At 34.3% G+C, this 16,203-nt stretch overlaps 1 protein-coding gene and 1 long non-coding RNA gene across 2 annotated transcripts in view; one reads left to right on the top strand and one right to left on the bottom strand.

Moving 5' to 3' along the window:
- stx8 (syntaxin 8) overlaps nt 1-16,203 on the bottom strand; it is a 614,579-nt gene that overhangs the window by 386,611 nt on the left and 211,765 nt on the right. The window lies entirely within an intron of this gene.
- Nucleotides 11,335-14,976, top strand: LOC311300528. Its single transcript, XR_014629344.1, has 4 exons — nt 11,335-11,355; nt 11,592-11,701; nt 13,962-14,011; nt 14,163-14,976. It is a non-coding gene; the product is annotated as an uncharacterized lncRNA (long non-coding RNA).

The raw sequence follows: 16,203 nt of genomic DNA, 5'->3' as shown, positions 1-16,203 counted from the left end.
ATATATATTTACACTATAAACAGAAATGCAAGGGGGTAAAAATCATTTCTTTCTTTCTCAAAACACTGAGTTTTGATTTCTAAGTGAACAATTTATGTATAAGTTTTTTCACACATGATCATTGGGTGTTAGTAATTGGGAGAAGAAAAAAAACTGTAATTCAAAAGTGAATTATGGCATGATTTGTGTGTGCCAATAAGTAGTTCCTGTTAAATCAAGGAATGTTGTGGTTTTGAATAAGGAATGCTCTGAATAAAGGATGCATATGTTTTCTTACTTGTTTTTGAATACAATTATAAAAGATATGTCTATTTGTTATACATGTAGCATGTAGAGATGCTTAATACTAGGAGATCATCCCAGAAGATCTTTAAGCACTTTTGTATTTCATGTTTTTATTTTTCTTACTGTACAACAATAAAAGAAAAAGGACATTTTGTCTTCTCACAATCTTTTAACCATCACATCACAACCCATGGATAACTGGTATCACCTCTATAAAAAAAGGCATATGGTTTTCTTTATTTAAAAAGATTTAGCTTAGGCCAAAACATTTGAGGCTTAAAGGAACCGTATGTAAGAAATGTATTTTAATTAATCAATTAAAGGGGGAGGGGGAGGGGATACACCGCTCTACAGTAATTTGAAAGTGATTGCAGTACCAGTTTTGGCCACAATCTTATATACGGTTCCTTTAAGGGAGGTTTGGGTTATCATCTATGGGCCAATTTTTAACAATCCTCTTTTACAGTAACACATGAGTCCCTGGATTTATTTCCCTTCTTTTTTTTTTCTCTTTTTTTTTAAACAAATAACACTGTAAAACTGATTCTTGGGTCAAGTAAATAATGCTGAAAAAGAACTTCTAACAACTTTAAATGCTCATGGACACCAGTATTGCATCTCAGTGCAGTTTTTCAATAGATCAATGCCGATCCAACAAGCAGCAAGCATATAAAGCTGCTTTTAAACAATCTATTGTAATCTATCTATATAAAGTATTGTGTAACACTTTACTTGAAGGGGTGTGCAACTGACATGACAGCTTCATAATCATGACTTGACACATGTCATTAAAATGAAGCAGGTTTTATGCATGTTAATGACAATTGTCATTAAGTGTCATTTGCTCAATAATGTGATTTTAATGCAAAAAAATGACATTGTTTGAGATGGTTTTGTTATGACAACTTGACATAAACCAATACATCATAACCTGTCAGTGTCTTTGTCATGACAACTTGACATTACCAAGACAACATAACCTGTCATAAATATGTCATAAACATGACATAGCAGATGAATCATCAAACTTAAGAAACTACGTAGCTTTATGGGTTATCATTACATTATATTTCTGACCACTTTTTTTTTCCAGTGGTACATTTTTTATTTGTCAATAAAATGTCATTAAGTGCTAATACTCTGTCAAATTATTTTAAACCAGTGTCATGAATATTTTTCTTGACCTCAACTACAGTGATACAAATTTAATTTGTCATTAAAATGTCATTAAGTGTAAATACTGTCAAATTATTTTATAACTAATACTGGAATACTGGGGAAAAAAGTGGTCAGAAATATATTCATTAGTTATAATGGCCTCATGACAGTCAATGTCAAACCAACCACATGACAGTTTAACGTAATGTTAACCCATAAAGCTAAGCAGTTTCTTAAGTTTGATGATTAATCTGTTATGTCATGTTTATGACACATTTATGATAGGTTATGATGTATTGGTTTATGTAAAGTTGTCATAACAAAGACATCTCAAACAATGTCATCTTTGCATTAAAAATGACATAACTGAGCGAATGACACTTAATGACAATTGTTATTAACATGCATAAAAACTCCATATTAATGACGTGTTATGTCATATATATATATATATATATATGGTAACACTTTATTTCAATAGTCCACTTTAGACATTCTAATTTAGACTATTATATATATATATATATATATATATATATATATATATAGCAAAAAGCAAAAAGCAAAAGTTAGCAGCGGCAAAGAGAAGGTTTGAATCATTCTCAGCCCCAGCACTCGGTAAACAAAGTTAGATTTCCAATTAATTTATTTACAACAAACAAAAGATCACTACCTATTTGGAAGTCTAAATAACCTGCATGGGGGAAAAGACAAAATAAATAACAAAACTCTTATTTCCTTACTAGTAAACACAGGAGAAAATGAGAACAAAAGAACATGGCACCCGTCTCCCTCTTGCTCCTACACTCAATAGGGGGCAAATGACAACATCAAGTTTAAGTTTAAGACATAGGCCTACTAACAAGAGCAACAGTCTGGGACTGGCACCATCTCAACACACTCACTGTCTTGGGAGAAGGAATCTCTCACCATGTCTCTCTCTCGGGTTTTGCTTAAAAACTGGCTCCTCTTGAAACTGACGAGGAGCAGCTGATAGGTCCCATCCCCTAGATTAAGACAGGAAGGAGTCTTACTCCTATACACAAATAGGCACACACAGAACAATAGGCTATACAGCATTTAATAATTTAGTTAATAAAAACACAATTGTTTGTTCATGTTTACAGTGCATTACTAAGTCAAGTCAAGTCACCTTTATTTAAATAGTGCTTTATAAAATACAGATTGTTTCAAAGCAGCTTTACAGTGATATCACGAAAGTAATGATCAATGATGCAAAGCTCTAAAAAGACAATAGTTTTCTGCCTAACAACCCCAGCTTCACTGATTGGCTCCTGAAATAAGACCAGAATAAAAGCCAGCACTGCTTCACAAAAAGTAGAGTGTTGCAGAGTGTGACTTGCCACATGGACCTTTTCTCTCTTGCTCCCTGTGTCTTGTTGCTGAAAAGTTTCAGCCATTTGTGTTACTGTGATTTCAGAATTTAAGGCAAGTTATATTGTGTGAGGAAACCCGTAAGTGAGTGCCATTTAGTTTGAAGCTGTTTTTCTTGTTTATCTGTGTAGTCAGGGAGGTAGGTGTGTGTGTGTGTGTGTGTGTGTGTGTGTGTGTGTGTTAGATAAAATATTATGGTTATGAATTTTTGTTTGTTGTGTGTTGGCCTTACCTTACGTGACAAAAAATAAATGGGAATACACTGCAAAATATAATGTGATATATTACATAACACATTTCCATATATAGGAAACTACTGCTTATATTTTTCAATATACTGCAATATATGCATTGACCATGAATGGCTATATTGATACATATACAACTATTTAGAAATAAAGACAAAAGTAGCATTACATGTAATATTCATAAAGTTTTATTCTTTATTGTGTCCATTTATTGCATATACATGTTCTCATATAAATGTGAATGTATTGTACACACAAATATACACACAATCACAGAATGAGTTACAGTCAGTGGTTACAACAGTGTGCGTGTACGTGTGTGTGTATATGAGTAAATATATTTTCAATATATTTAAACGCATGCAGTACCATATTTAATATATTGTCTCATATTTTTAAATATATGAAAACGGCAATTCCTTATGTATATTTACACAATATATTAATCTGTATATTTTCGAATATACCATTAAATAATTTAATATATTGATCATTCATATATTAGGAAATATATTTTCTTTGTGTAAGGGTTGCCCCCTCCCGAAGCTTATGTTTCCATCTATCCTTTATTTTGATTCAATAAACATACATTTTAGTTCACTATGTGTGTTACTGGGGCTGGAGATAAGAAGTTGCGGTGCTCTTTCTCCAAATTTTGTTATTGCTACCCCTATTTCCCTTGACTAAAGAGAGCTAATACATAACAGAATATATAATATATGAAAAAAAATATATGTAAAATAAGTAAATTAGGCAATTTAGCTTAAATTTAGGGCTGCAAAGAGGAGTACATAACATGTGTTTATTCCATTATTATTATGTAGTATGTCCTTCATAACTTTAAGTATTTTGCTCTGACCCTTCTTAGCACTGACTGTACAAGTTCATGACAAATTGCCATATCTATCCGGTTTAACTACTGGAGGATGACCTTCTTGCATGCCACGATGTTTGTTGGGGAGTGTTGCTCAAATTGTCTCTACAAAATCCCAGGTCTAAGTAGAGCTAAGGTCGGTTGAAATGCTTGTACACTGCAGGTTTTTCACTTGGGAGAATGTATATGTTCAATGTCATTTTGAAAAAGTGCTCAATGCATTAAACGAGAAACTTTTGCTTGTTGTTTCAAACTTTTGTATTACAGTGTGAATTCATGACACCATTGATAAAGCAAAACTCCCCCACACCTTCAGTATACTCACATCCCTCTATTAGAACTTTATACTCCCACTGAACTTCACTGTGAGGGCCAGGCATGTAATTTAATACTCCCCCTTGCGACCCCACATAGCCCACTTCGATGGTTGACTTTGTTACATGAGACCAAGGGAATGTATTTCCACACATCTTTATTTTGTTAAAGGTCCCATATTGTCAAAACTGAAATTTCCTGGCTTTTTTCGTGATAACAGAGGTCTAGATAACTAATTAAGGCCGGATAACATTTCCCTCAGCAATGTCCATCATTACAGGTGTTTTATTTACCTTACTTGTGAGCATCACCAAGCCACAGCAGGCTACGGCATGACTAGTTACCTGTGGTTGGCCTGGCAGTGCGTCACTCAGAAAACAACTGGCCAGTCAGAAGAAGGGCTCATGAATATTAATTAGACAGGCCAAAATCGACCTGTTCTGAGCAGAGCTCCTGAGAAAAGAGTTGTAAAAATATAGTGGGATGGTTTTTGGTACTTATACTGCAAACATATATCCTTAAGGACATAACAACCTAAAATAAAACTTCATAAAGGTGTACAATATGGGACCTTTTGTTAACATGAACTTTGGACAAACTTCCTGCATTAAAGGTGCATTGCGCGAGAGTCTGAGTTTTCGCAGAACTACGCCCCCTCTGGCGGCAAGCGAAACTGCAACCAGAGGTGTGCACGCTCACGGACCACACGCACACGCACGCTTGCACGAGCTCGAGCTGGTCATAACCCAAGGAGCATCAGCCGCACAAATCTTTTGTTTACAATCATAATGTCTTCAGAGGTAATAAAGTTTTAAATCTGCAAGTAATTTAAAATATGTGAAAGGAAAGGCAATTGAGTAAATAACACACTTATGTGTGAGGGAAAAAATGGGGGTAGTAGAAAACTTCGTTTTTTATTCCCATCTATCTCCATGTTGAACTGTGTTATGTGTTTACTGTATCCACTTATGACTATTATTATGGAAACACGTTCATGAACAATATAAGTTATAACTTTGTAAAAGCTCAAAATTGTAATCATGATACCATACCATACACAGTCGGTCAACAAAGTACACCCAAATGTCTCAAGGTAATAAACAATCAAGTGGCACTATGACGTTACCATAAAAGCCAAACAGGCTAATCCGCCGAAGATTTGCGGGGGTTTAGCCTGTTTTATTGATCAGCTAAGTAGCATATTCCAATAGCAATAACGTTACATCGTAATTAAGCAGTAATTTGCTCAAAATTTGTGTCTAAGTATCTAACTTATATATCAGCATTTTATATCACAATCATTCTGAACCTGATCACTGACAATGGTAAGTTAGTAAAACCTATTCCGATTGTACATTTATCTAGCTTACGCTAAAGCATTACACATTTTATGGATCGTCATTTATTGTCATTATTGGCCGTATCAGACATTAGAGAATGGGATATATCTTACCTTTTTATCAAGAAAAAAGCCAACTGAGGATCCCGTTTGAGCCCTAGAGCAGACCGGAGATCTCTCCATTTGTTGAAAGCCTTCCCTATGTTTACTCTCGTCTTACCCCGACGCCTGTCTGACTCCAATTTGGACCTTTTGGTTGCACTAGACAAAAGTTCTCTTTTTTTTTTTATCTTACGTGGAGTTTGCGTTGGTGTTTGAAATGAACTACAAGCCGGTCTCTTAGAATCCATTTTCTACGGAGAATGGCGGCGTCGGCGCATACACAAACCTGCCAGACATATGAGCGTGCCGTGAACGCGCATGACGTCACGCCCAGTCTCAGATTCCGACCCGAATCCCTCTTATTTATTTTACCGTACAGGATTATAGAGGCAATCGCAGTGATCAGAGAAGGGCTCAGTCAGCCCATCAGGCAATTGTTTAAGCATGTATGGGTTAGAAAACGGGTATTTTTAACATGAAAAGTTGCGCAATGCACCTTTAATAAGCAAGCATGCATTTCACTGCTGCGTCTTACTATGAAATGAAATCATCACTCTTCTCTTCTCATAGCTTTTGCCAGCTTTGAAACACTTTGGCAATTTCCTGCTCTTTTCTTAACAAAAACCCCTCATCATAAAATGAAAGCTTAAAGTGAAGGTCTTTGACTGGTTGCATAAACTGCTTAGACTAGTCTTACAAGTTAGTCATATTTTTTTAAAAGATAGGGTTGCATAAACTGCTTAGTCTAGTCTTACAAGTTAGTCTTTTTTTTTTTTTTTTTTTGGTCATAACCTTTACATAAAAAGGTGATCTAATTTCAATGTGAAAAGTAAGACTGATTGATTAGCCCTAACTAATTGTTAATTGGCCAGACTACTTCTAAAGACACAGTCTTAACTTCGCGACTATGTTTATGCAACTGGCCCCTGATTGATTATTTCAGGGATCTTGTTACAAGTCCATTCTTTTTTGTGTGTGTGTATTTGTGTATTACTTTTTCTACTGTGCTGTAGCTGTAGTTTGTACATAAAAACAATAATTTGCTTAGAACTTAGAATGTAATGAAATAAGTCTGACATTTTTCTCTGAACATTGTCGTCAGCATTAATTTTGAGAATGATTCAGTGGGCTATGTAACACTTTTTAACTATCATGTAATTACTCTTGAAAATGTTTACTATTATTATTTAAATGTTTGGGTTCAACAACCTGTTGATCAAAAATTGCCTTTAACTTGCACCATTTTTTTGCAACACAACATTTATAACTTTGATAAGAACATGTTATTTTCCTAATTAATTTTGACATGCTTTTTTGGCAAGTGATTAACTATACTTTCAGGAACATTACATCCTTAAGGAACCCTAATGTATTTTCTATGTAAAATTAAATGTCTGAATTTGTTAAGTGTCATATGGAGCTGTACTCATTTATAAGCTACTTGATCTAAATAGGCAATTGTAATAGGCAACACTTCCTTGGAGTGTCCACTTGGAGAGGTTAGATGTTTTTTACAGTGTATAAATTCCTTCTTGATTATTAAATTGTTTATTTAAGGTTTTTACAAACTATTTTCAATGACAGAGTTCAAGATCAATCTTGTCATTCCTGCTGGATCTGCTAGTTTGCTAAATTGCAAATGATTATGAAACAGCAAGTCCTTCTGCAACACTCAGTCTAAATTCACTGACTCATTTTCATTTACTCCTTCAAATGGTTTAGTGTGTGTATTTGTTCACTACTCCTAATGTGTGTGAACTAACTTGGATGGGTTAAATGCCTTGGACAAATTCCGAGCATGGGTTATCATACTTGGCCTTTCCATGTCACTTTCACTATTAAATGGTAATGTGTTTAGAATCCAAACCCTAAAGGCAGACCTATAGTGCTCTAAACAAGGAGGTCTATATGGAGAAAACTATTGGTTCATATTTCCATGAATCTCAATGGCATTTGCTCAGCTGACACTTTAACCTGAAAAAGTCTAACCTGCTGCCAAGTACAGTATGCTGCACAGCTTAATATCATACAGGTATAAATTCATTCTTAATTGATTATTAAATTGTTTAATTAAGGTTTATACAAACTATTTTCCATGAGAGAGTTCAAGATCAATATTTTCATTCCTGCTGGAGCTGCTAGTTTGCAGAGTTGCAAATAATTATAAAACAGCAAGCACAAACTATATGCGAAAGCAGAAGTCCTTCTGCCGCACTCAGTGTCCAAATTCGCGGACTCGTTTTCTTTTACTTCTTCAAGTGGACTATTAGTGGGGTTGTAACATTTAGGTTTTCAAAGGACGATGAAGACAATGAAGTTACAAATAATAAGAGGATTTATTCTGAACACGATTACTAGCCAACATACAATACCAAGTATGACACAACACACATAACACAAACAATAACCGACAATGAACACTGAACAGAGGGGAACTTAAATACACAGATGAATTAGGGAAACCTGCATGATTCATATACAGCAACCATATATCTTCCTTACTTAAATCGGCCAGAATTACCTTCTGTGTTTCATGCAAGACCAAGACAACGTCCTATACAAAATCAGACCGATTATGGCCACTGTCATACTAAATAGCACACATACAACTTGTAGGGGATTTTAGCGTTATATATGAATACTGTAAAAAGTCTTATATGAGATTTACATGACAAAAGTCTGCAAAGGCGTATTAGTAGAAACTAACTGATATTCATAGACAAATCATTTAAAGTTCTTATAATGAATCATATGCTAGTCAAATTAAAGTGATATAGAATTTATACACATTTTGTGTCATTTGTTTATGCGTTTCATACAGATTTCATGTTTTGATGACCAACATCACTTAGCCTATATGCAGTTGGCAAATTTTAAAATTGTACAGTGCAGAAGCTGGTTTGAGAATGTACTGTCAAAATATCACTGACCTTTATGAGGACTGTTCATTTTCCTACAGGATTTGAAAGAGCAGTTGAAAAGCAATGACATTGTAAGATATTTACATTAATTGTGCACTGTCTGGGCCAGTTGTTTGTGAACAAATCATAACATATTATTGCAAATGAACAAAGTTGAGTAAAATATGTTTCTAGAACAGTGATTAAAATGTTGAAAATTGGCTGGAATATATTTTTGTATGTGTGACATTAACTCTGGTGGTGATGCACTCTAAAAACGTTTAATATGATTTACTCAATTTTTTTGGTGAAACATTTTTACACTTAAAATATTAATTACATTTTTAGGCAGTGAAATAAATTACATACACTGGATTTACTGAGTAAATGTAAGTAAAAAAAATAATAAGAAAGAAATCAATAGATCTGAGTAACTGCATTTGGTACATTAACAAATAAAATTGTATTTGTAGAGTAGAAATAATTTTGGGAAATTAAAAATACATTAATATTATGCAATTTATTATGTGGTTTTTGCAGCATATATGTCCCTGACAATATTCTGTTGGAACATATAAGAATCACAGGTGTTTTTAGCAAACCTTTTCCATATGGGAAGGTGACAACAGCTGAACACATTGAGTTATGACGATGATGATCGCTGACAGGTGCGGGTAGTGGTGGAGTGAATGCAGGTATGAGCCGGAGAGGATGATGGGACATGTAGTGCAGACCGTGACTAACAGATGACAGTGACAGTGACAGGGGTGTAGGGAATAGTGAATAGTATAGGGCGCAATTTCAAACATATAGCCTATAATGTTACAGGCAGGTGATTTTGGTCAATGTTGAAGCTAAACTCTGTAGGAAAGCGGATCTCGAGGGCCAGAGTTGAGAACCCCTGCTTTAGAGTAAGCATAGCCTATGTATGAATAATATATTTTATTTGATAAAATGATTTCTTGTTCATTTTGACAAAAACAAAATACCGATCTATATTTTTGACAAATATTTTGACTGGCTATACATATTCAATCATTTTACAAAATAAACAGATTAAAATGTGTCAACACTCCATAAATGTGACTTACTAGATCAGGATTTCCCAAATAAAGGTTTGTGAGAGAACCGAAGCAGGTTTGTAAGTTGATGAGAAGCTAATAATTAAATTTGATGCAAAGTAAAAAAAAAAAAAGTGACTGCACAATTAATTTAAATAAACTGAAATCGCAATATAGGTTAGTAGTGTGATTATTAGAGTGAAGAGCGGCACTGTGTTTCAGGTGTGCAGCATCAGCATCAGAGCTCTTCGGTTCACAGTAAATGTTGCTTCTCACAAACTCCATCTCTGTATGTGCATTGAGTTTAAAGCATTGCATTTGCATTTCTACAAAGCAATAGGTTTGCAACTAGTTGGTAAAGCAACTAGGTTCACTTCATTTTACCCATTCACACAATCTCCAACATTTCTGTGGAGAGCTATACTTTACAAGTTTACAGCATTTTTACCAGTATTCTGCCAAAATAAAAGCTTATACAATATGTCATCAATATTGACTTGTTTAGGTTTAGGCAATTTGAGAATATTTATTATTATATATAATATAAATTTTTTCAGGATCTAGGATGACACTATATTTACTATGCAGACGCTTCCCCTCAGCTTCCTTTAAAAAAAAAAAAAAGTCACTTCCACCTGATTTTGTTGAACAGAAACTATAGTCACAAAGAGCTGCGAAGATGTTGTACGTCGTGAGATACAGTTTTCTATTGATCAGTATTTGTATAAGAAGCATGTCATGGGCAGCCACAGTGGTGCAAGATATGAATATGTGTAAGTATATATATTTTTTTTGTATTTGTTAACATTAGTTAATGCACTGTGAAGTAACATGAACAAACATTGAACAGCTGTATAACGTTATTAAAAATACAGTAAAAAATATATTGCTCATGGTTTATGTTAGTTAATACATTAACTATTGTTAACAAATTAAACATTATTAATAGTGGGGTTAAAGGTGGTGACAGTTATAGTAAACTTTGTGTACACAAACAATGTAGTCAATGCTCAAGTTCATGTGTAGAGCCCCTGGTGATACTTCGAGCACAGTTTTATGTTGTGTTGAGCCTCCTTAGTGTTTTAAAAAATAGCGATTTTGATGCTTTCATAGAAGTGCCCCATGCACTCCCATTCAAAAGGCATTTTGACCTAAAACGAAAATACGGTCAATCTTAAAAGTGGCGTTTCCATTCTAATTATGCTTTTACACGAAAGTTTGACTCGGATAGATTAACAAAAATAACCTAGGTTCAATTTTGGCGAGAGATAGGACCTACCCTTTAAGAAAATATCAAGCACACACAAGATAGCTTTGCAAATTAATTTGTGTATTTAAGTGTTTGCAGAAAACAAAGTATTAATAGTTGCTTTTCTTCAAACAGTAATCAAATCTTCTGGGCATGATGTCACCATCGAGTGCGCTACTAAAAGTCCTCAAGATGGAGTGTACATGTACAAACAAGGAGAAAGTAAACAGCAGGAACTCTTTTACTTTTACAAAGAAAACGTTCTTACCTTTAAAACAGCGAACAAATCCAAAGTCCGTGTAAGTGGAGCACTTCCCAACCTCAGTGTCACCCTCTTACATGTAACTGCCGAAGACATTGGGCTTTACTGGTGTGAATTTAATTTGGAAGAAAAAAATACTGTTGGCAAGTTCACTTGGTTATGGATAGGTAAGTGTATCTTATTGCATGTAAATACTTGTATTCTAAAACATGATGAGTTTATTATATGAATGTACCGCATGTGTTTAGTATGTAAATGGTGTGAATGGGAATTTTGATGGAGAGATTTAGAAGTACAATCACTTTCTGATTGATATTGAATAGAAAAATGCATAGAGTATAAAATGTATAATTCTATAATTCTCTGGCCCTGATTTATTTATATATTCTGTCATTGAAAAAAGAAAAAGAAAAAGAAAAAGACTGCCCAGAAGATGCTCTTCCTATTGTGAAGATCCTCATTGTGTGTGCTGTCATACTGTTCATCAGTGGTATCTGCTGTATGATTCTGAAGGTAAGCATAAAATTACGACATATGTTGTTCAAAAGTAAAAACAAAATTTATGGACAACCTTATGCGTATATCTGAAGTGCATTACTGAGGTATGCTGTCAAGTGACTTTTCATTGATGCTTTTTGTGGTTTGATGTTGGAAATCTTCTGATGTGTAATTCTTGTGCGATTTTTAAGCTCTGGGACGATTTTAAATGTGCATTTATACACTATGCACCATTGGTTCTGTGATAGAATTTTTCCCTAAACCTAACTATCTGGGGCGTCTCCACTCGACACCAATACTTAATATCTGTGGCGTCTCCAATCGACACCAATACCTTTAACTGGGGCGTCTACAATCAACACCCAATACCTTTATACTCTAGCTCTTGCGTCTTCAGTCGACAACTGGCCGAGTTTCTAACTAACTTGCTTCCCTAAACTAGCTTCCTGCGCAGGAATAAATCGACAAACAAACCTGCAAATTACCTCTAAATGCTTTAATCACGGCCAGGAGATCTTCCCGAGCAGTTCTCAGGGAATCTCTCCCAAGAAGCAAGGCCGGAGGATCTCAGACAAATTCCATTGAGAATCCCACCGTAAAACACAGATAACACAGTTTTTATAGTATAGAGGTATGGCATAAATGTCAGGCTGCATTACATAATATCCCCACTATTTGATTGGTTCTTCATATGCAAACCCCTCTGTTACTAGGTAAAGCAAACTCTGACCTTGTGATTAGTTATCACAAGGGTTTAATGATGACTTAATTTGTTCTAACAGACTGTCTAGTTTCACTACCCAAAACTATGCTATTTTTACCCATAGACACATACACTCAAAGTCACAAGTTTTTCCCCAAAGAGTTTGGAAACATTAAAAGCTTATGAATGTCATTCCTGCAAGAAAAACAAATGTTAGTTGATTAATTAAAGTTGATTAATTAAAATCCATCACAGTTCTCAACTCTGGGCCTGGGGACCCACCATTCTTCACATTTTGTATGTCTTCTTTATTTAACACACATAATTCAGATCATCAGCTCATTAGGAAAGAACTGAGTGCATCAGATAAAGAAGACATACTAAATGTGCACAGCAGTGGGTCCCAAGGAACGGAGTTGAGAACCGGAGTGAAAATAAATTAGCCTGACGTCGTCATACCCAGATTCTAGTCAGAATGTTGTTGGCGGGGCTAAGTTCGGCTGGCATCCAGGCTAAAAATAAATAGTTGAACCATATGGAAAGTATAGCCTATGATATCCTAAAGCTCTAACCTTTTGTCTAATTTTGTCTTGCCAAATGCTAAAGCAAAATATCAATACATTTCAGCAGTCTTTCTGAGAGTATAACAGGGTTTCTGACTCATTACCTTGATACTGATTGAGAAAGAATCTTTAGTTCTATCTGACATCTGACAAGTCATCTTCATTTATATAGCGTTTTTAACAATGACTTTGACTTTGAATGACTTTAACAATGACTTCAACGATGACTTTGAATATTCAATTTTGAATAACTCATAACTTGAGTTATTCACATTCTTATTTTTGTGATTTTTTTAATGTTGTGTACATTTTGGGACTTTTTATTTAGAAAACAAAGTCGCTTGGAATGCAAAAACTTTGAAGCTCAATATCTCAAAACTGCTTCTCTAATTAAATGTTATTCTACAATATGGGTTTGAGTAGTCATAGTGATATATAATTTTGCACTGGATTTATTCACAGATGGTAGACGACCTTCTGCCCGTCCTGTTCTAAGTATGTTACACAAATGCATGTGATTTTATGTTACAATGGTGTTGGGTTAAACATCCTCTCTCTGAAACATTTCTTGTTTCTGTTTTAACAATCAGTTGCAGCATGAAATAGAGTCTCCCTGTAGATCCTTTCTGTTTCGCTTTTCCACTTTTCCACATTCATGGTTAATCTGAGTTACAATCTGTGTGGATAAATCTGAAAGCATATTTGGTGGAAAACTACTGGAACTCTGTCCACACACTAATTGTGTGTGTGTGTGTGTGTGTGTGTGTGTGAGTGTGTGTGTGTGTGTGTGTGTGTGTGTGGACAGAGTTCCAGTACTTTCCCACCAAATATTGTGAAGGGTCACCAGAGTGGATAATCCACTTTTGTTTATTTTGACCCAATTTTCTGGGCTTGTGAATGACACATGAAGGGCTCTATCTTGTGCAGGAATGATAGTTATAGACTACACTAATGTTCTTATCAATTAACATTATATCATATTTTTTTGTGGTTTTCTTTTTTTAAATAGATTATGAATTTGGAAAAACTGCTGACGATGATCAGGAATCATGCAACACGGTAGGCCCACAGTTAATTTGTGCTTTTAGGCACAGATCAATGCAATGTTATGATTATTACGATTTAATATTAGTTAATAGTTAACACGTTATTTTTAGCTCATATGTTATATTATTGAAAATTTGACTTCTCTACTTGTCTTTTTTTTTAGTCCTAATCTTTGAAGCTTCCACTATCAGCAGATGAAATTGAAACTAAGCCCTGATTTTCATACTGAGGTCAGCACAGCCACCATTTAACCTAAAACAAAAGTGAAGGTATAAAGAAAATGGCAGCTGCTTCACACGACTGTAATGTTACTGTGAGTTACTGATTGTTGTAATGACTGTAAGATTACAAAGACTTAAAAATCAGCTTAATGTATCTGGTGGCACTTTACAATAAGGTTTAATTTGTGAACATTAGTTCACTACATTAGTTAACACAAACTAACAGTAAACAATTCTTCTACAGCATTTATTTATCTCAATCAACAACTGTATTTTTATTTACTAACATTAACAAAAAAATACTGAATGTAAGAAATACATTGCTCACTGTTAGTTCAAGTTAGTTAATACATTAACTAATGAGACCTTATTGTAAAGTGTCATCGCTTCTCTTTACATTTACAAAGGAATGTGGGTTTAGGGAACACTTTTTTTGCTTTAACTCACATACAGTTTTTTGTAATTATGTTTGTACTTCTGCCATTGTATCACTGTCTGAGGAAAGATCTCTGTCTTAAGTCTTACCTCAATTAATAATTACTGTCAAATGAAAAGAATCACAGTTTAAAAAAAAAAAAAAAAAAAGCTTACACACAATTCTTGAAACTATGGCTCCATTTATCAAAACTCTACACACAAAAAACAACAAAACACACACAACATGCAAAATGTCACACATATCTTGCAAAAGCAAATACTTCATTCAAAACTATTTTAACTCTCCTTAAAATTGTATTTTTGCGTAGTAACTCTACACAAACATAAAATGATTAGCCACACACAAGCACTCACACATGTGCACAAATATACAGTAAATATGTATGCACAACTGATGAATTTTATACTGCTATGGAACTAAACTGAATCAATATTGAACCAACTTGAGCTGAATTATGACACTATTGGCTTGTTAGAGCTGCTTTACAGCGGAATTTGAATATATATTCAATATATATTTACACTATAAACAGAAATGCAAGGGGGTAAAAATCATTTCTTTCTTTCTCAAAACACTGAGTTTTGATTTCTAAGTGAACAATTTATGTATAAGTTTTTTCCACACATGATCATTGGGTGTTAGTAATTGGGAGAAGAAAAAAAAAACTGTAATTCAAAAGTGAATTATGGCATGATTTGTGTGTGCCAATAAGTAGTTCCTGTTAAATCAAGGAATGTTGTGGTTTTGAATAAGGAATGCTCTGAATAAAGGATGCGTATGTTTTCTTACTTGATTTTGAATACAATTATAAAAGCTATGTATATTTGTTATACATGTAGCATGTAGAGATGCTTAATACTAGGAGATCATCCCAGAAGATCTTTAAGCACTTTTGTATTTCATGTTTTTATTTTTCTTACTGTAGCCTACAACAATAAAAGAAAAAGGACATTTCGTCTTCTCACAATCTTTTAATCATCACATCACAACCCATGGATAACTGGTATCACCTCTATAAAAAAAGGCATATGTTTTTCTTTATTTATGTAGTGGGTTGGTATATGTGTTTTTCTTTTAGTTTGATTGACGTCATGGCAGAATGCGTTTAGCGTAATTTCCGCTTAAGCAAGTTAAAAGAGGCGTGGCACATTATTGTGGGAGACGAGGACGTGATCGAGGAAATAGTAATCGAATGAAAGCGGGAAATTCAAAAAACATTGGAAATACTATTTTGGGAGCGGTTGAGCACGACTGCTTCGTGAATGGATCAGACGTAGGTAGGTGGGCGGAAATGGATTACAGTGAAGAGAAAGAAGGAAATGAGGGAATATTGAAGGGAGAGGTTTCAAAAAAGAGAGTCAGTCAGGTAAAAGGGAATAAAAGAATAAGGAATGAAAATGATGAGAATTCGGAAAGTGAGGAAGAAGAACATGAGCGAAATGAGAAGGAAATACATGAGAATTTTATAGTCATAATAAGATTCAATGAAAAAGATCAAGAAAACATGAAGATAATCAACCCGTTTGTATTAACAAAACATCTGG

This window comes from Rutilus rutilus (assembly GCF_951802725.1).
Source record: "Rutilus rutilus genome assembly, chromosome: 12".
Classification (NCBI taxonomy): Eukaryota; Metazoa; Chordata; class Actinopteri; order Cypriniformes; family Leuciscidae; genus Rutilus; species Rutilus rutilus.
Note: the sequence above shows the minus strand (reverse complement) of the source record. Positions and strands in the feature narration are given on the sequence as shown.